The sequence below is a fragment of the Argiope bruennichi genome, chromosome 4 (genome assembly GCF_947563725.1).
Source record: "Argiope bruennichi chromosome 4, qqArgBrue1.1, whole genome shotgun sequence".
NCBI lineage: Eukaryota > Metazoa > Arthropoda > Arachnida > Araneae > Araneidae > Argiope > Argiope bruennichi.
The window spans coordinates 13,185,272-13,205,822 of NC_079154.1; the positions used below are offsets into that span (position 1 = coordinate 13,185,272).

The window sequence follows — 20,551 nt, forward strand, 5'->3', positions numbered from 1 at the left end:
ATCATATCATTAGTTTGAATATTTAGTTAAGAAAAATGAAAGAATAAGTTTTAATAATTGAAAATTATGTCCAATCTAAATTCACATTTTATTGCTTTTCAGTATATAAAGAGAAAATATTGTAATCGTCAAAATAATCAAAATCGAGATTTTGGAGAATTATGGCGTTTCAAACCTCCTTGAACCCGAAAAGCACATTTTTGAAATTATGCCATTATGATTCAAAAACGCTTTGAGCAGAGGAAGAAATTTGGTACATGGTCTTTATACCAAATTTGTAAATATGTATTGGAGAGGGTCGGGAATCTTTATAATTCCTTATGAGGCAGATGAAAATAATAGACGAGTTTCAGGTACAGTTATTTAATTATTTTCTAAGTTCCACATTTCACAAGACAAAACAAACACGAACACGAAAATACACGACACTCACTTAGAATACAATCCACAAGAAGGATCATGGGAAATATTTCTTGATTTTAATAAAGTAACACCATCTTTTGCATCAAAAAAGAAGGTAGTAGAGCTATGTAACCTCTACAATATCACATTTTGAATGAAATCCATTCAGAGGTAGTTTGTCTGCACAATTATCCCAATATAAATTTACATGATAACTGAAAAATAATGACAGTTAAATAGATAACGTTTGATACAAAAATGTAACATCCAAAGTTTAGATATATATCAGATTTGAAATCATATCCATGAATGGGTTGATCATGTGTCGGTACGTTCTTTCATAAGCCTTTAAACTTGATAACTCAAAGTCGTAATGATCAAATATGAAATTTGATATGTGATGTTGTGAATACAATTATAATTCTGTCTCTAATTTCTGTTTTAATAGGTTTGGCAAAATCCTTCCAAAAATACATTGTTTTCTGATGCTTATCTATTAACCACAATCTGCATTCGTTTTTCTGATGCTTATCTATTTTTAGTGATGAATCGTATGCTAAAAGACTCGTTCATAACTATTATTCATTAATAGTATGCAGTTAAAAATGCAAATAGAAAGTCGAGAGAGACCACTCCTGATGGTTTTGCAAATGTACCAAAGAGAATAAAACAGCTAGTTAGCCTTGCAATGTATCGTGTAGCCATTTATTTGGCTGCGCATTTTAATTTCCCGTTATAAGCTTCACATGACTATTCCAAAGAGTCCGAATGGATGTTTGAAAATCCTTATTTTAGATGCGTTTTGATAAACATTTGCAGAAAACACCGATTACAAGAGCGGAACTAGAATTAGATTTAAACTGGAAACTTAGAAAAATACCAAGATAGCTATTGTATGAATAATTCTACCCTTAAAATGCTATCAATATATTTTATCTGCTTTGCAAAAAGTATGTTGGTAAAAAGGGATTTTTATTTCAGAATTGTTATAATGTGAATTATATCCATGGATTTCATAATATAGGAAATTTGCAAATTTTAATTTTTTTGTTAAAATTTGGCCAGGAAAATAAATTAAATTTTTTAAAATAATTTTCCTTTGTCATATGCAGCTATTTAAAAACACAAGTATTTTTTCGTAAAAAAATATAAAGTCATGCATTCTAGGGTTAACTTGTAAGGTGAAAAGTATGCGTATTATATATTCATGTATAATACGCATACTCAGGAACCAGCTGCTTTGTTAAAATGAACTGAAATATTAAGGAACAATTCAAGAGTAATTTAGTACAATACAAGTACAATTCAAGAGTTTCTAGGCTGTCATTCGAATTTTCTCTAATTATGGAAACCAGATTTTAACTCTAGTTATGATGGGACAAAGACTTTTCAAGGAAATTACTTCATAAATATGCAACAAATCATGACTTGAATAAAATTAAGAAGGAAATGTGCTAAAAGTAAATTTCCTTTTTAGTAGTAAGAAGTAAAATATAAATATTTATGAAATATTTAAACTTTTGAGCCATTAAACTTTTCTTTAGCCATGAGAAGGAAAAGTAATTAGTTTTGATATTAACGTCAATTTAAGATTTTCCAGAAAATATTCTATGAATCAAAGTGCATACATTTAAATAATACATAATTTATTACATTTATATTTGTCGTCATAGCTATGTTTCCTTCAGACTGTTTCGAAATTTATCCTTTTTAACATTCCTGCAGCAGTTTTAACATATTTTTTATTTGCAAGAAAGATTTTCCTAAATTTTAATAAACATTTTGATTTCAAAATGTAATTTATTGTGTTTTACTAATTACGAATGTTGTTTTAAAATTATGTATAACTTAAAAATAATTTTATTTTTAGCCAAGCATGCAAAAAAATTAAAAAAAAAAACGGTCGCAACATTAATAATTTATTTGAAGAAAAGGCGAATACATTAAATTTTCTGTATTAATTTTCTATAGAATTATGTGAAGTATATTAGAGGACACTAATATAATGGCTGTGTTTTAGTAAATTAGAACTTTTTCTTTCTGCATTTTCTATAATTATTTTACTCAATTCGCTATTTATCTACAATGATAATGAACATTTTAGCATATTTTATTCATTAATATGAATTATTAGCATAAAATTAGTTCAATCAGAAGTCCTGTCCTAAACATGTATTAGAAATGCTAATAATTAGGAATTATATATGAAAATAATCTGAGAATGTTGTGAAACTCTAATGTTAGTTGAATTTGCAGCACCATTAATTTCTTGTGTTGCATATTGAAAATGGTTTAAGAAAGAAGAAAGAATATGTTGCAGCTGTGGCCTTGCAGAAGTACGGATAACCTGTAATTTTTTTCTAGATTATTATTAGTTTATTATTTATTAGATTAATTATTAGTTACTAGAAGAACTGAAAATTACATAGAAATTTGTTTACCGCATTACAGAATGTAATAAGATATGCTCAAACTGGCTGAATTTTGTATGTTAGGACACCAGATGTCATTTATTATTTGAAATAAAGTTCGTCAGCAGAAACTCATGACTCTGCGAATGGACATGTCGTAGTCCTCAATGAGAAGGGTTGTTCAATGAAAATTTAAGACCGTTTATCTATCGCAGGATATTGTATAAATCAATTCTTGATGGGAATTCGACATGGCAAATTAAAGTTGCTTTTGCAGTAGTGCGAAGATAACAAATTTTGGAAAATTTTGTCGGGAATGTGTACCTTAAAGAGACGAATTTTTTGAAATTGTAATTAGAATTTTAATTAATTAAAAATTAATGTGAATTTCAGCGTTTCTCCACAATAATTTCAGAAAATATTATCGCACAAAAATGAATTTTATCTTTTAAAGAAATTGCCTTTTTAATTATAACAATTTAACAGTTAAAATGATTTTTCTGAATTTTGTAAATTATTATTATTATTATTTTACAACAAAATATTACATTTTTGCAATGACAATTTAAGCTTTTTCATGAAATATTTAATCGCGTAATTTTTTTCATTGTTGAAACTTAAGAAGGGACTCTATATTTAATATCTATGTAGTTTACAGGATGAATAAAAAAGTAAAGTTACAATACAATTAAATTTATAACATAGATGAACCGGACAATACAGCGCTATTAAGTCACGGAATTGGTCACCATTAGAAAAGTCTATATATGCAATAAACAGAACATACACGTAAGACTAATAAAATAACAAGGCTTTAACACCTGAGAATTTGACGTAATCTTAGACATGAATTTTTATCTAAACGATTGAACTTAAATTAAATTTAACCAATATCTCCGGAGAATCAGTTGGTTTTCAAAGGAGACTACTAACTGAAAAATGAAACAAAAGAAATAAATGTAATTTGGTATGTGGTCTTGATACTAAATTCATAGATCTTTGTTAAAATTGGAAACAAATTGGACTTCCCCCTCTCCATCGAAAATGCAATTCAATTATCTTCACTTTAGAGCGTCGCTTAACACATGTGCCATATTTTTAAAAATAGAGTAAATTAAGAGAAAAAGAGTCCTATTGATGTATATGTTGTACTCAATGCACATTTGCTATGTGATAAGATGCGCATATGTTCGTAAGATACTTATTGGATATTCATAAATTAGTTTAATCATAAGTATAAGTTGTAACTAACACGAGTATGTGCATTCATACCTAATGGCAAATTTTGGCATGTTTCGATCTTAGTAATGCACAATAGAAGATTATTTTTTAAATTAAATTTATCAATTATTATTTTCACAATTTTCATATTATTTCATGTTTTAATATTTTTTTAATTTAATAACTTATTCATTAATTATTTTAGGATGTTTTTTTTTTACTTTATTGAAATAAAAAAAAAACACTCTATAAGAAAGCGTGTGTTTTTATTTATTTATTTACTAGCAGCTGCGTTTATTTGTTTTATATAAATGTCTATTTGTTTTATATATTACCTGCGTCTATTTGTTTTATATAAATGTAAAAGAAAGCAAAGCAAATATACTTTTAAGTCGTACCATTTGCCTGCGTCTATTTGTTTTATATAAATGTAAAAGAAAGCAAAGAAAATATACTTTTAAGTAGTACCATTTTTATATTCAACTCATAAAAAAATGTAAACATCAACCTCCAATTTAATACTGCACTAAAGTATTTAAATAAAAAAAAAACATTTTCAGTTACAACGTATTTTTCAACGTTTGACGTATAAATATAAAGATCTGAATTTCCACAGTAGAATTTAACTACATACAATGGTTTACATAGGTGGCACATGGAATTTCCAAGTTAATAATGGCGTTTTTAAGAATGAAAGTTGTAAATTAAAAGATTAACAATACCAGGAAAAGGCAATCTAAAAGCTTTTAAATCTCAGATACTTAGTGCCTTTTTCTTAATATACCTACTGATTAGGATCTCTCTTTAGCTAAAAAAATCTGTCATCATCTAACACCAAGAAATCAGACTTAGTAAACGTCAAAAATGAGTTCATTTGACGTAAAATATATAGAAGAAGGAGGAAAATAATTGCTTACGCGTCAGTGAAGGATGTGGCTACAGCCTTACAGGAAGCGCCATGCTCTTTAGGAATGTCTAGCGCACGAGGAATTCCCCGAACTTTTTACATGTCAGTTAGCACGGGTTTTAAAATTTTGCGAAACATCCTCAAATGCTATCTATTCAAAATTACATATATTCAAGGAGTTGTTTCCTGTTGACATAACAAAACGAAAAGCCCCCTCCCCACTCCCATAATTTCTGACTAGAATGGGAGTAGGCAATGCATGAGCATGGAACATTTTGCGGATGACAAAAATCGTTTCCAACACTAAAGCTCGGTCAATATTCAAAATTGCAGGATATGGTCAAGAGAGAATCCGTACCAAATGCAATCATTGCTCCTTCATTCTCAAAAGTCATTGTGTGATGCAGGTTTAGGACATCATTCATCTTTGGCCCTTTTACTTTTTAGGTAATTAGTCTTTTCGGTTCTGTGACTTGTGTAATCAACGGGAAATATTATGAATCTCCTTTGCGCTATCAGCTCATTCCATCACTGCAACAGTGCGGATGTGAGAATATCGTTATTTTTATGCAAAATAGCACTCTTCCGTAAATTGTAATGAATGCTGAATCTATATTTGTGGACGTGATAGATTCATCAGTCGCTATTTCCCTGATCACCTGATCTGAACCTTTGCAACTTTTAGCTGTGGTGTTACCTAAAAGATGTTGTGTGAGAGGATCAGATTGCGAAATTATGTGAATTGAAAACACGTATTATGGCATCGCTTTCGCAATGCCACCATTGAAACACATGCTGTTTTTTTTTGACGATGCTGTTTTGTCCTTTTAGTTAATAAGAGAAAATAGTGGAGAGCTTTATTGAATATTTCTTAAGCGAGTCGTTATCGATTACATATTCTTGATGATTCATCAGTAATTGCTTTTTCTACAATTTTTAACCTAAGGACAATTAAAAACCTATTATATTTTTCCTTTTTCTTTAGTGTTTGGCTAGGGACAATTAAAATCTGATTTTACCTCTCCGTTGTGGCACCATCGTGACGTAATAGATGGGCCTTGAACAAAGAGGGCTACAATATCACATCTGTCTTTTTTGACGAGTACATCGACATTTATCGACCAACTTATGAACAACAATCTTTTTCAGAAGAAATTCTTATTGTTTTACGTAAACTCAGATGAAATATCAAGTTATTCTGACCAGTGTTTTTTTTTCCAATAGCTTTTTGAAAATACAACTTTAATTATAATCACCCTATACTTGGATTATAATTTAGGAATAAGCAACAATAATTTTTGTATACGGATACTATTTAATTAGACACTAAATTTTTGCATGCAACTAAGGAAATAACATTCTGAATAATCAATATAAATAATCAGTAATATTCTGAAACAGCTAGGAGTTTGAACAATCATTCTTGACAAAATGCTAATGGTATTTTATACATATATATTTTATAATTCATGAAGTATTTTCTACAAAATTATAAATTTCGTTTTCAATACGCCTATGGACTTTTAATTCAAGGTAGTCATCTAATTTGCCAAGTCAAAAATCCATTACTGTTTACACAAGTATTCTTTGTAGGCATATACAACGTACTATAAAGGATACTTAAATTTTGAACATGATCTATTCAGAGGAAGTCTGATTGCCCAACTGTCCAAAAAGGAACACAAAAATTAGAGAGCTAGATAAATAAAAATTAACATCTAAAATGAGATCTGTATCAAATTTTGAACTACATCTGCCAAAGAATTGATTTCCTACAGTTTGTACCTTCGCATGTATGTAAAAGCGATAATTCAAAAACGCAATGATGAATAAATGAAACTTGAAACGCATAAATGAAATTTGGAATGTGTTTTTTTGATTACAATTGTAGTTTTACGTCAAATGATGGTTTCAATCGGTCAGAACGAACAAGTCAAAATACATATTCGGTTTTCTGACACTTGCGTATTAATGGCTTCCAGCGATTAATCGCCAAAGATCGCTTGCTAACTACTTCTAGTTCGTAAATATTGCTCGCTAATGATTTCTTTTTTATATAACTTTCGCATGTAACTCACCCGCAATTTAATATGGAGAAAGATAATGCTTTTATAAGTGAATGTTTCCGGAAAACAACTTCAACTCGTTTTGTATTAAGTTAGGATTCTGAAATCTGACACGGTTGTACGTTAACGATGACAATATAATATTTTAAAAATTGAATTATCAGTTAATATAGTTACTTTAACTAAATAATAATGCCATGAAAGAAAATACCGTCTGGTTGCAATTTTGCGAAAACAATAATTAAAATATTCCTTAAAAATTGTAATAATAAATTATGTAATTTATAGCATATTAAAAAGTAAAAATTAATCATTAATAAAATGCACATTCTTTTGAACATTTTATTTAATTAATTTATTTTAAAAATTGAGAATAAAACTTTTCTTAGCAAAAATCAAGAGGCTGAAACGGAAGTCGTAAAGCATGGAGCACAGAAAATTATTATAAAGAAACGAGTTTAAATGACCATTATAAAAAAAAGTATGTTTTACATGCTCACTCAGTATTAGAATGTTTTGCGAATGTGATTCAAATTCCATTTTCTTCATTCCATTAAAAAAATTTATTTCATATACAGTGTTTCAATTTTCACGATTTTTGTACTGACCTCCAGATTTAAAAAAAAATTATCTTAAATTCAATGATAAAAACATGTCTTCTGTGATAGCTATTGCACTTTTTATATTTTTTGTTAGCTTCTTCTTGTACTTTCAGATCTCATGTTTTGTTTATTTTCTTACGTGCGTAAGAAAACTGGTCTAAACTCGCTACCTTTAGCTTGTTTGCTTTTAATCAGCTTGTTCGTCCAGATTATTGACTTTTTAGACTATTAAATGATTAATATTTAATGCATTTTTTTTTTAAATTTTACCTTGTTATTTGATGTGGCTGAAAAAATGTGAATTTAATTAAAAATGAAATTGATAAAAAATTTTCGCAGAAAGGCTTGCAAATTTAGAAATAGATATTCTACGAAATAAAAGAAGAAATGAAAATTATACTTTGGAGTTAATGTCAAAGAAAGCAGTTTTTAATCTTAATTTTTGCTTTGATAAAAGTATGCAATTAAATTTTTTAGCACTTGTGTTTAAATTTCATCGTAAGATTAAAAATATTGTTAAAGATTGTGCTTGAAATTAAATTTTAAAAAGTTTGCGTGGAAAAAAAATTGAAATTATTGAAAAGATTTTTTTTTGAGTTTTAAGATAATATAGTAATAATTTTTGTGGGATTATAGGGTTGGAATTTTTGAATATCGATTTCCATAAGTAAATCATAGCGATTACACATTATTATTTTAATTTTGTTAAATTTTAATTCATTGCGGTTTTTTTAATTTGGAGTTTTTGCTGATATGGCGAATATTCTCCTGAACATTTCAAACAATATTTTTAAATTCCAAAAATTAGCTAAGTGGAATTTGAATTAAGTGCAATTGTAAAAGCTTCCAATGAAGCTTCCAATGAATAAAGCTTCCAATTGGAAACGTTTGTACGAAGGTTTATTTACATTTTACTGCTGCCATTCAGCAATAAAGAGCAATTTCTGTATTAAGTACCCTAGCGGTTTATAAATAAAAGAAAAGATTGGTTCTGGTACACTTTCGGCCATAAACATAAATAGATCTAAATCATATCAATGTATTGGATCACTAGATCAATCATATCAATGAGAGAAAACAGAAATAAAATACTATCTAATATGCCAATAACTGAACGTCATTATAATTTCATGCTCTCCGATCCGCTCTAAACCGAAAAGTATTAACACATCTGCTAAATTTAGCACATAATATGTCTTATGCGTCAGAGTGACGCATATTATAATGGATATTTCCTGTTTATTTGCTTTAATCAAGTTCATACACACATTGATTGTATATATTTACAAGGAATGTTTTAACTTTTTCGATTCTTCGGAATATATTATAGACCGCTTTCGAAATAATTCATCAAAAAATAAAGGTTTCATTTTTAAGGTTTAATAAAGGTTTCATTTTTACTTTCTCGTATATGTAATATAGAAAAAGTATAGTAATCGTCAAAAAATTCGAACTCAAGATTTTGACGACTCCTCACATTCTAGACCATCCTGAGTTTGAAAAATCATTTTTAGAAAATATACGTCTTTCTGTATGTTTTCTACAAAGATAACACAAAAACTCTGAGCTAAACGGTTGAAAATTGGTATACGGTCTTTAAATCAAATTTGCTGATTCCTATCAAATATTAAGTGAATTCTGTCAATAGAAGTCTGCTTGTCCGACTGTTCGAATATAAGTTAAAACGATAATTACAGAACGAAGAGAACTAGATTGATACAATTCGATATATAGATTAAATATCTATAGTAAAGACACCTATCAAAGTTTGAGCAAAATCCAACAATGGATTGACTGTCTGTCGGTCTGCAATTTCAGAAACATGTAAACGCGATCTTTCAAAAAACGCAATGACTTAAATGTATCAAATTTGGTATGGATTTTGTAACCCCAAGTGCAGTTTTGTGTCAAAATTTTGTTTCAATAAATTGCGAAAAACGTGTCTAAAACACAAATTCGATTTTTGGATACGATTAACCGCACACCAGGGGTAAATCGCCAAATAATTCGCCAAGAATGACATAATAGATTCAGTAAAATATGCTAAATTCACGCCAAAGGTTAATATGGCATGACAAGTTTACGTCATGATGAAATGAAAGATATTATTAGAAAGTATGCGAGAAAGTTCAAGGGAGACAACTCCCGCTGGTTTTATTAATTATCTACTTCCTGCATGTATTAAATTCAGATCTCTTTATAAACTTTTATTTCCTTTATTTTTTTCGAAGAAGGAGAACAATTTAACTGACTAATGTTTGACTTTCTCATATATTTCAACAACATGGTGCGTGTTGTGCTTAACTTAACAAAGATAAGGTATTTGGATTTCCTCTTTTATGCCAACTCAGTATGCAATTTGATAGAAATATTGAAATTTTATGTCAATACGAAAGCTACGAAGATGATCTTAAGATCACATGTGAATTATTATTTATCTAATTGTTTGCTATATTGAGTTACAGCACATTCCCGAGAATCCGGTTAGTGATTATCCAGCTTCCGTACTATCCGGCCTAGTTTTCTTTCATCGTAATTAAATGAGGAATGCAAGGTGTCTATTAAGTCATCTATTAAGGACTTTCTAAAAACTTAAAAACTGAGTTTTGACTCTTTTCTTATCTTTTCATATCTGTGCAATCATTTATCAGTGAAAAATAAAATCAGTTTGAGCCAATTTACTGAAGAATTAGGCATACGATTTACATTAATGTTTTGTTTATGTTTCCTGCATTTAAGTTGAGCATTACAGAATTTATGTTAAAATGTGAATAGTTTATATCCGTTAACTTACTTTTTCTCTAATAAATTCTTGAAACGTGCAGTGCAGTATGTAAACATATATAAACTAGTACGGAATCTTCTATTTTAACTAGATACGTTGCCGGCAACTGCTTTTATGATTCCCCGAGCCGCGGCCGCGTTCACATTGAGATAAATGGATGGCTTAGTACTCAATAAGAAGTGAGAAAATACGTATTATAACAGTGAGTTGTGGATAAAAACTTTGTCTTCTGATAATGGTGGGCAAAGAAATGAATTCTTAGAACTCCGACCTATCCGACTTCTTTGTTATCTGGCCAATCCTTACGCTACATTAGGCCGGATACTCGGGAGTGTAATGTATTATGTTCAAATGAACAGAATAGAAGACAATGTTATGAATAAGCAGCCTACTCTACACGAATATTATCAACTATTTGATCCTGCTTCAAAATTTTGCCGAAGCAGCCTACTCTACACGAATATGATCAACTATTTGATCCTGCTTCAAAATTTTGCCGAAGCAGCCTACTCTACACGAATATGATCAACTATTTGATCCTGCTTCAAAATTTTGCCGAATAAAGTATTTATTGGAATCAGACATCTTGCTCATTACATATTCACATGCACAAACGGACGGAAATAGTAACAACTTTGCACAGCTGAATTTTGTGAAAAATTTGCTACTAATTTATGATTTTGGTGCACATATTGCCTATCAAATTTCATCTTATTAATTTTTTTCTCATTTTTTTTCTGATTTAAAGCAGTTTAATACAAGGAGTTGCATCAAACTCCGAAGGAGGAATTTTTTACTTAAAATTACGTACACACTAGAAGATTTTTTTTAAAAAATTTAACTTTAAAAATCCAGTTTTTTTACAGTAGGTGATTAATATATATTTAAACTCATTTCAGTGAGAAAAAAACATATTACACTAATTATTAATTAATTAATTAATATTTAATGAGCTAATTAGCCTATTTTTTGAAACATGATATCTTAAATTCTAATTTGTACAGACACACAATTCTAGTTGGAAATTATGCCTAATATTAGTCTTCATATAGTCTGTCCCAATCAGGTTATAAAAATATATAGTTTTTTAAACAATTTTTTCATCAACGATGAATAGAAAAAACGAGATTTTTCTGTAATTTTAACTTTTAAATAGCTATTAAAAATTTATTTCTATAAATGTAACTTTGATTGAGGCTGAAAACATCCACTGTTTCATACAGATTATTTTGATATATAAATAATTATATTTGGTTCATTTCTTGTTGAGTTATGATTGTTTGAATAAAGGAACATGGTGGAAAAATATCATTCATCATAAAATGAGTTTTTAAAAAACCCGAAACTAGAGATTTTATGAAAGTATCTCAAGAAATATTCCGAAGATTGACAACATCGTGGTATCGTTTGAAAGCTAAAGAATCAGAGAACAGTTTGTAACAATAAAAAAAAATATTCGAAATTTTGAACGATTTTCGAAGTTTCAAGTGTATACGTACACCTTAATGAAATTAAGTATACCTTCTCTTTCATCTTTAAATAAGATTCCTCAATTAATAAAATGATTCTTTTATATTATTTAAATATTTAAAAAGGATGCGAAAGTCAGTCAAGGATTGATAAATACGTGCGAATCTGAGAGTCTGTACATCATTTTCACTCATTCTAAGCCGATTACATCATTCGACAGAAAGGACACTTCCTCCAAATGGTCGCCGCTCGCTCTCGCAAACATATCAGTCATCAAAAACACTTACCCAACTATCAAATAAGATGCTCATATTTGAAAGACTGACGTCTTTAACTGTTACGGCACGCGTCAAAGATTTAGTAGAGTAGACGGACATCAATTTAATTAAATGGTTCAGTTCTGCATTAAGGAAAATCTTGTTATTTAGGCATTTTAACGTAATTTGTTGCTAAATGAAGGTGATATTATTCTGCATAGAATTCTTCATTTACCTCGAAGAATTTTCCAGAGCATTTATTATTATTCACACTTACGTAAAATTATTCCTTTTTATATTTTATTTATTTTTCTTCTTTCTCTCGAAATATTATTTATAATCAATTTACAGTTCTATGAAAAATATTTACCTTCATAGAATTTAACAACTTGTTACAATTCCCTGCTATACCCATATCGCCTGTTCAGACCAGAGATTTAGAGCCTTGAGTTTAAGAACTCCGCAACACATCCCTCAAATCGGTAAATTATTATTATTTGTGCATCAATTATTACATTCATTATTATTTTCTTCTTTTCTTATCATAATTTACATAGTTTCGAATGATTCATATAAAAAAGTCAGCTTGAATCGAAACTATTTGTCGTTTTTTTGCAGATATTTGATCCTTTCACAAATTAATAAATAACTTTTAGAAGAATGCATAGCGTTATTTTGTTACTATTAACGTTATTGTCGATTATTACATTCATTATTATTTTCTTCCTTTCTTATCATAATTTACATAGTTTCGAATGATTCGTATAAAAAAGTCAGCTTGAATCGAAACTATTTGTTGTGGTTTTTGTAGATATTTGATCCTTGCACAAAAGAATACATAGCGTTTTTTTGCTGCATCTAAATTTTAGGTTTTTTTGTGTCTCAAATTAACTTTAATTTTAAAAATATAAAAAAAGATATATATCTTTATTTCAGGTATTTCTTATGTTTGAAAAGTGTTTTTTTTTTAATTTTTCTATTAAGGATATCCAGAAATTAAGTTTTGCTGGCTAATTAAAAGATTATAAAATGTGAAGAAATAAAATTGTTTATTTTTAATTGACGTATGAGTCTTGGATTATATTGAATCATAACAGAATTAAGACAATTGATATAACAAATCATCGCATTTTGTATCCCTTTATACAAGTATGATCCACATACAATGATAATCAAATCATTCTTAAAGAGGTTGTCTATCTCCATCCTATGGATTAGCATTTTTTACCCGACATTTCAAGTCTCGGGATTCCATGCCTCTTTTCCAGTAAATCGACAATTCAAAATCAGTCATTTCATCACAGAATAATGACAAAAACAGTACTGACCATTTACTTCGCTCTTCTGTTGGCAAACAAGGGACATAACGAACTATTTCATAAGGCAACCATAAGACACTCGTAAAAAATGCTGAAGAATTGTCGATTCTCCTATATCATTTCCCTCTCACAGAATAGGTCAATTCGTCAGTCACGTCGTTTATCATCATGGATATATTTGCTTACTTTGTTGAACCATCCTATTCTTCGTCGAATGTTGACATTTATTATCTATTCTTTGCACACATCAAGAATTGGATGATGAGCTTCTGACATGTCTATGGATTCAAATGCTGTATGTGCGTTTTCTTAATCATTTACGCAATCTGATAAAACTCCATCTAACAATGATGTTTCTGCCTAGAAAATAAATCAAAATAATCTGCGAAATTATGACATAAATATCTAATGAAACTTAGTCTCTGCATATTGATCTACATAGAGATCTCTTAATTTATTCGAAAATTATTCGAATCTTCTAAATTATTATTACTTCTGTTTTAGCATCTAGAGAGACTCAGGCATGTATTTTATACCTATGAAGGCGGAATAATAATTAATAATGGGATAGTAAACTTCTCTTCTTATTTTAATTTTTTTTATGTTGTATTATGATCATTTTCTATTTTTTTATGTTAGCAAAGATCAATCAGCAGAAGTCTGTAATTTTTATTACGTATGCTTACATTTTAGAGCTTGGAACAATAGAATCCGGAAGTGTTTATGACAATTTCTTAAAGGGCTGATTATTAAAGGATGGATGGGAAAATTTCATTCCAGTTAAGTTAGATTGACATGGAATTTTGGACAAACTCCAAGTATGATCTATCTGTCTTATTTTTCCCCCGTATGTTCATGCATACGTGGAAAAAATAAGGCAAAAACTCAATCACTCAGATGGATGAAACTAATCATATGGTTTTATTACCGGAATAAAGCCATTGGAAATTTATATTCAAAATTGACATGAGATGAAAGCGTTAACTGGTAAACGAATTTCAATATGCGATCTTTGTTCCAAAATCACGGATCAAAGCCAAAGTTTGGATCAAATAATCTAAAAGTAATTTTCCAGGATATGTGCATGGTTCCCTTCTTTATCAGAGGAAGCTAAATATATAGAGCGTCATGCTGTATTAGTATGCTAGAAAGACGGTCTTTTCCCTTGTTTCTAATCAAAATTTCCAAAAACTTTTGATCTTGAGCAACATATGAAAAGGTTTTTATTATAATTACTTCAATCATTATTCATAGTTTTTCTCAATAATCTTTCTTTTTATAAAGGTATGCAGATTCACTAATTAAAATGATTATAAATCAATCTCATATAATTTTTATTTTAGGGAATGGTGAAAATTTTAAAATTTAAAGATGAACAAAGATTCAATGTGCTTCATCCACCCGTGTTCTTTTTATTTCAAACACAGGAAAAACTTAAATGCGTTTTCGGCTTTTAACTAATTTAAAACCATGACAGTGCATATAAAAACGTTCCTCTGAATTATGACTAACAGTCCAATCATTTTTAGATGACATTTAATATCTCGTGATGTTTGATGATGTGTCACTCGATAAAAAATTAGACCATCTGTAAATGTGAAGTATCTCGCAATGCAATTTTTGTTCATTATTAAAAATTGAATGTGAAATATGTCGCATTTCCAACATGTGTTTTTTTAAGAATGGAAACGAAAATTATCTCAAAATGCTCTCTTGCAAATTGAATCACTCATGCTAGATTAACGAGTAATTCTTTGCATATAGGAGATTGAAATCCAATTTAAAGAATTTCGTCCTTAACAAGACGTTAGCTAATCAGAGAGAACATTGCTTCTCGAAGTTTCGTATCATAGTTCTTGTGTTTAATCGCACGGTATAGAGATGATAATTAAATATTCATTTTACATTTTTCCCTTTGGGATTTGAAAATTTCGTGAAAAAATAATCCATAAATTCCATCAAAGATGTAAAATTCATCCAATGAACTTCGGTTTTCAGTCTTCGCTTTCACGTAGACAAGCCAACAAATAGTAAACCATTACGGAGATTTGCTTCTAAATTTTATTTAGAAGTACATTTTGAGTGGAAAAAAAGGAAGATTCAACCATTTAGCTTGTTAGATATGTAATTTGCATACCAATTTCTATATAATAATCTCCGATAAAGTTTGTTCGACATAGAAACCTGCGGGAGTGGTCTCTCCAAAACTTTCTCGCATACTCTCAAATAAAAGCATTATCCCCTACTCCTCGCAAAATCTATGGACCTTGGGTACGGCAGAGAGCACCTCGTGTGGCACTGACATACAATATTAATTTTTGGATGGAATTTGACATTTGTTACTGAATTTATCTTGTAGTTCTTGAAAAGGGTTTTGGCGATGAATCGCTGATATTTGATTATAGTATACAAAATGGAATTCGTGTTTTACGTTTTTCTCTACCGATTGAAACAAAAGAACTACAACTGTAATCGTAAAATCACATACCAAATTTCATCGTATTTAAGCTATTTCGTTTTTGTGTTATCGCTTTCACATGCTTCTGAAAGTATAGGTGCAAAACCCCTATTTTGATTTGGCTCAAAATTTGATACTAGTTTATAATGATAGGTATCTACAATTTGATAGTTGTGTATTGTATTTTATCCATCGAGTTCCCTTCGATTTTAGTTATCTTATTAATTTATATTCGAACAGTTGGACAGATTTGCTCAAAATTTGATACTAGTCTATAATGACAGGTATCTACAATTTGATAGTTGTGTATTGGAATTTTATCCATCGAGTTCCCTTCGATTTGTAGTTATTTTATTAATTTATATTCGAACAGTTGGACAGACTTGCTCAAAATTTGATAGAAATCTATATATTTGTGAAATGTAGGTAACTAAATTTATTTCATATGGGCCCAAAGCTTTTTATAGTTATCTTTGTCCCAGGTAAACAGACTCATTTTGTGGAAATTCTTCAAAATCTTGAATTCGAATTTCGATTATAATACTTTCTCTATACTTTGTATATCTGTGTATTTGTTGTACATGGTGTAAAACCATATATCAAATTTAGTTCATCTAGCTCAAAGCGTTTCGAATTATATTTGTCACAAACAGAAAGTCGGACGGACATTTAAAAAAAAAATTTCTGGACAGATATTTTCCGAACTCAGAGAGAACTAAAACGTGGAGATAGTCAAAATTACGGAATTTTTTGACAATTGCAATATTTTCTCTATACTTTGTGTGCCAAAAAAGTAAAAAAATTCAGTTATCGACGCAACCTGTGTCAGTATTACCGTATTAAAAAATTATGCCATGAATATTGTTGAAAAATAAAACATACTTCTTGTCAAAACACGGAATTTCGCTTAAGTTTTTACGTTAGTGCAGGAAACAAACAACTAACTTCCTGGATTTTAAGCCAAACATCCGTTTCATTACAACGGTATTTATGTTATTCGGTATAAACTGTTTTGCACTAAATCACCTGTTTGTAAAGCTAAATGCATTTCGTTTTGACGTGCACATGACGTGTATACATTTTTACAGCTACTTCCGAACACACATCGTTAACCCTATCAACTTAAATATTCATCTTGTCCGAAAAAATGACGACTGTTTATGTCATAAAAGGTGTATTTTATGAGCTGAAAAAATGCATTATAGAATTTTATAGCACTTATATTATTTCCAAAAGATATAAACTGAATAAATGACACTTATTATCACTTTTACTGTATAATTTCTATCAGAACAAACTCTTAGAAATTGATAAACAGTGGTACACACCGAGAATATTTTTTCGTCTGGATATGTAACTACGTCAATCCGGTTTTAAATTTAACAACCGAAAAAGAGAAAATGATTAAGATTAAGCGCGTACCTATAATTTTATTTTCAACTAAACAGTTTAGTTGAAAATGTCACGATGTGTGCAGCGTGATTTCTTCAGTCTGTTGGCAAGAGATGATACACACAATTTTTAAGCACTTGATAAATTACCTGAGGGGGTTGGGTGGTAGCTCCTGCTCGTCTTATACACACGTGGTTGGCAGCATGCTTCGAATAAATATTTTTTTAAAGCAATACATTTTAGTTTTTGTCGAAATACCTCGTTTTTAGCTCCAAGTTACACTTTCCTACGAAGCGGTCTTTTTAATCATTAGTTTGAATGTAACTTACATGGATTTTCATATTCAATGATTATAAAAAAGTTTTAATTACGGAGAGCTAGCTTAGATGTTTCAGATTTACTTTTGAGTAGCATGTAGTTCACGCTATTCGTTATTTTTCTTTGTCGTATATGGAATATTTAACTTCTAGTAGTGCTCTTTATTTATTTGTTTGTCATTATAGATCTGCTTTGTATTTTTACCTTGTATTTGTGCCATTCACTTATCTTTTACTTTATATAGTGGGATAGGTATATTATTTTCGATATTGGTACATTGTTTGATATTGCGGTATAGTATACTATGTCTTCCATCCTTTAGACATGGTGATATTTTTTTATGTTTATGTGTGTTATTGCTTTCTATATGTAATTTCCAACTTAGTCTTCTGAACCCAGAATTGGTTTGCTAACTATTTAATTTAAATATTTCATTTTAGTCAAATGAACTATAACGTATACCCTTATTTGAAGACTATATTCTGGCGATGACTATCAGCCTTTCAATAAATAAATAATGGTTCCCTCCCCGGCGGGATCTTCAAGGTCTTCTTTCGAGTAGGCGGGTCGTCGTGTGGCAAACCTAGACCAAGAGAAAGTTTTGTAATTCGTCAAAAAATTCGAACTCCAGATTTTGATGAAGGTTTTAAACCTTCCTGAGTTTGATAAACACCTTTTTGAAACATATCTGTATGTCTGTCTCTGATAAAGATAACTCATAAACACTTTGAGCTTGACAAATGAAATTTAGGATACGGTCTTTACACCAAATTTATACATTTCTATCAAGTTTTGAGAGAATTAAATTCCGAGGAAGTCTATCTACCTATATTTAGAATGCATGCTTTCTTACTTTCTCGTATAACGATGTACAGAGAAAGTATTTTAATCATCAAACAATTCGAACTCGAGATTTTGACGGATCTCCCCATTTTTAGGCTTCTCTTAGTTCGAAAAACACATTTCTAGAAAATGTCAGTCTGTCTGTCCGTTTGTGACAAAGGTAACTAAAAAAAAAGCTTTGAGCCAGACGAATGAAATTTCGTATATGGACATTACACAAAATTTGTAAATTTCTGTCGAATTTTTTGAGCAAAATCTGTTCAGAGGAAATCTGTCTGTTAGGCTGTTCGAATATAAATTAATACGATAACTACAAAATAAAAGGAACTAGATGGATAAAATTCGGTACACAAATTTAACATCTATATAGTAGACACCTACAAAATTTTGACCGAATTGTGACATGGGGTTGAACGTCTGTCGGTCTGTGCTTACAGAAGAATATAAACGCGATCATTTGAAAACGCAGTGACTTAAATATATCAAATTTCGAACGTGATTTTGTAACTGCAATTATAGTTCTTTGTCAAGTGGAAGAAAAACGTGTCTTAAACACAAATTCACCTTTATTTGAGAATATGAGAAATGTTTGGAAAGTTCCCTCCAGCTAGACTGGAACAAAATGGAAAAGTATAAAAAACAGCGGAACAAATTTTTTTTTTCGAAAATGTAAGAAAAACATTGTTCCGAAAAGAAATATTTGTACTGTATTTCATTTGATTTGTTTTGAACATTTTCACCAACATGGCACAAACTGATTTACTGATGAAACATTTTCAGAGAAACGATGGGCAATCACAGAGCACTTTAACAGTTATATATTTGTACATTAGTACCTATAATATTGCTTATTCTCAAATTTTCAGCATATTTACTTATAAATAGTTACTCCTTTTTGCTCTATTAATTCCCATGCAAATTATATAAATATTTAAGCCTTAACTTTTGGCTTCTCCAAAGAATCTTGCCAATGTAAATCGGATGTAAACAGCTGACAATCACCTTCAAGACTGATTCATGCAATTTTCCAGAAGGCGCGAAAGGCCACGTGCCACTATTTTACAATGAGTTTCCGGTCATTTTCTCATAAGAACTGACAAATAGTAGTGAAATCACGCCATGAATCAAAGTGAAAGAGACATTCTAAATATGCATAAGTGAGAGGAATGAAATGAATCTTTCTTTTCTCGCATCATTCCATTCTGTTCGATTCTCGCGATGAATGAGTTATGTTCGTTTCTGAATGAACAGTTCGAAGGAAAAAATGCGGAAAATCTTTATTTTTTTCATTTAGAAAGTTACAAATTCACGTGTTTGTCAAAAGTATAAGAGTACTAAGGTCATGTAGGATTAGTTCAAGAATATAGCAGTCATATGACGATAAATGCAAAAAAACATTAACTATTTAGGGACAATTATTTTATTAATAATAAAGCACATGATCAAGAATTTTTTTTATATGTTTAAATGATGATTGCAGTAAAAATTTATACTTTTCTAAACGCACACTCCGTCTTTTTTGTTACTTATTTTTGAAAAATGATTGCAAACAATATTTATGCATTTTCATGTATCGCGTGCCTATTTCAGATTTTTATCAACACAAAATAACAGTTTTCTTCAAAATTTTACAGCACTTTTACTAATTCTCATTTGATCTATTAGTCAAAATCTTTTATATAATATTCAAGACATTGTTTTCAGATATTTACAGCATTTTTATGGATTCTTATTTGATCTATTAGTCCAAATTTCTTCTATAAATTTCCCAACATTTTTCTTAAAACATTTACAACATTTTTACTAATTCTTATTTGATTGTTATTTTTCTTCAGATATTAACTCTTATTAATTCTTATTTTTCTTCAAATATTAACTCTTATTAATTCTTATTTTCTTCGAATATTAACAGCATTTTTACTAATTAAATTCTTATTTGATCTATTAGTCAAAATCCATTCCAGAATTGCGATCCCTCCTAAATAAATATTTAATTTCAGTAATGTTAATAAGCTAAGCTATATACATCAAGCTATTACTATATGGATTCTAAGCGATATACATCAAGCTATTACTATATGGATTCTAAGCGATATACAT

At 29.5% G+C, this 20,551-nt stretch overlaps 1 long non-coding RNA gene across 2 annotated transcripts in view; it reads right to left on the reverse strand.

Annotated features, from left to right (window-relative positions):
* LOC129966829 (uncharacterized) overlaps positions 1 to 13,603 on the reverse strand; it is a 51,862-nt gene extending 38,259 nt beyond the window's left edge. For both annotated transcript variants that reach the window (XR_008784298.1, XR_008784299.1), the window contains exon 1: positions 13,450 to 13,603. This is a non-coding gene — a long non-coding RNA (uncharacterized LOC129966829). The remainder of the gene's footprint in view (positions 1 to 13,449) is intronic.
* Between the last annotated feature and the right edge of the window lie 6,948 nt (positions 13,604 to 20,551).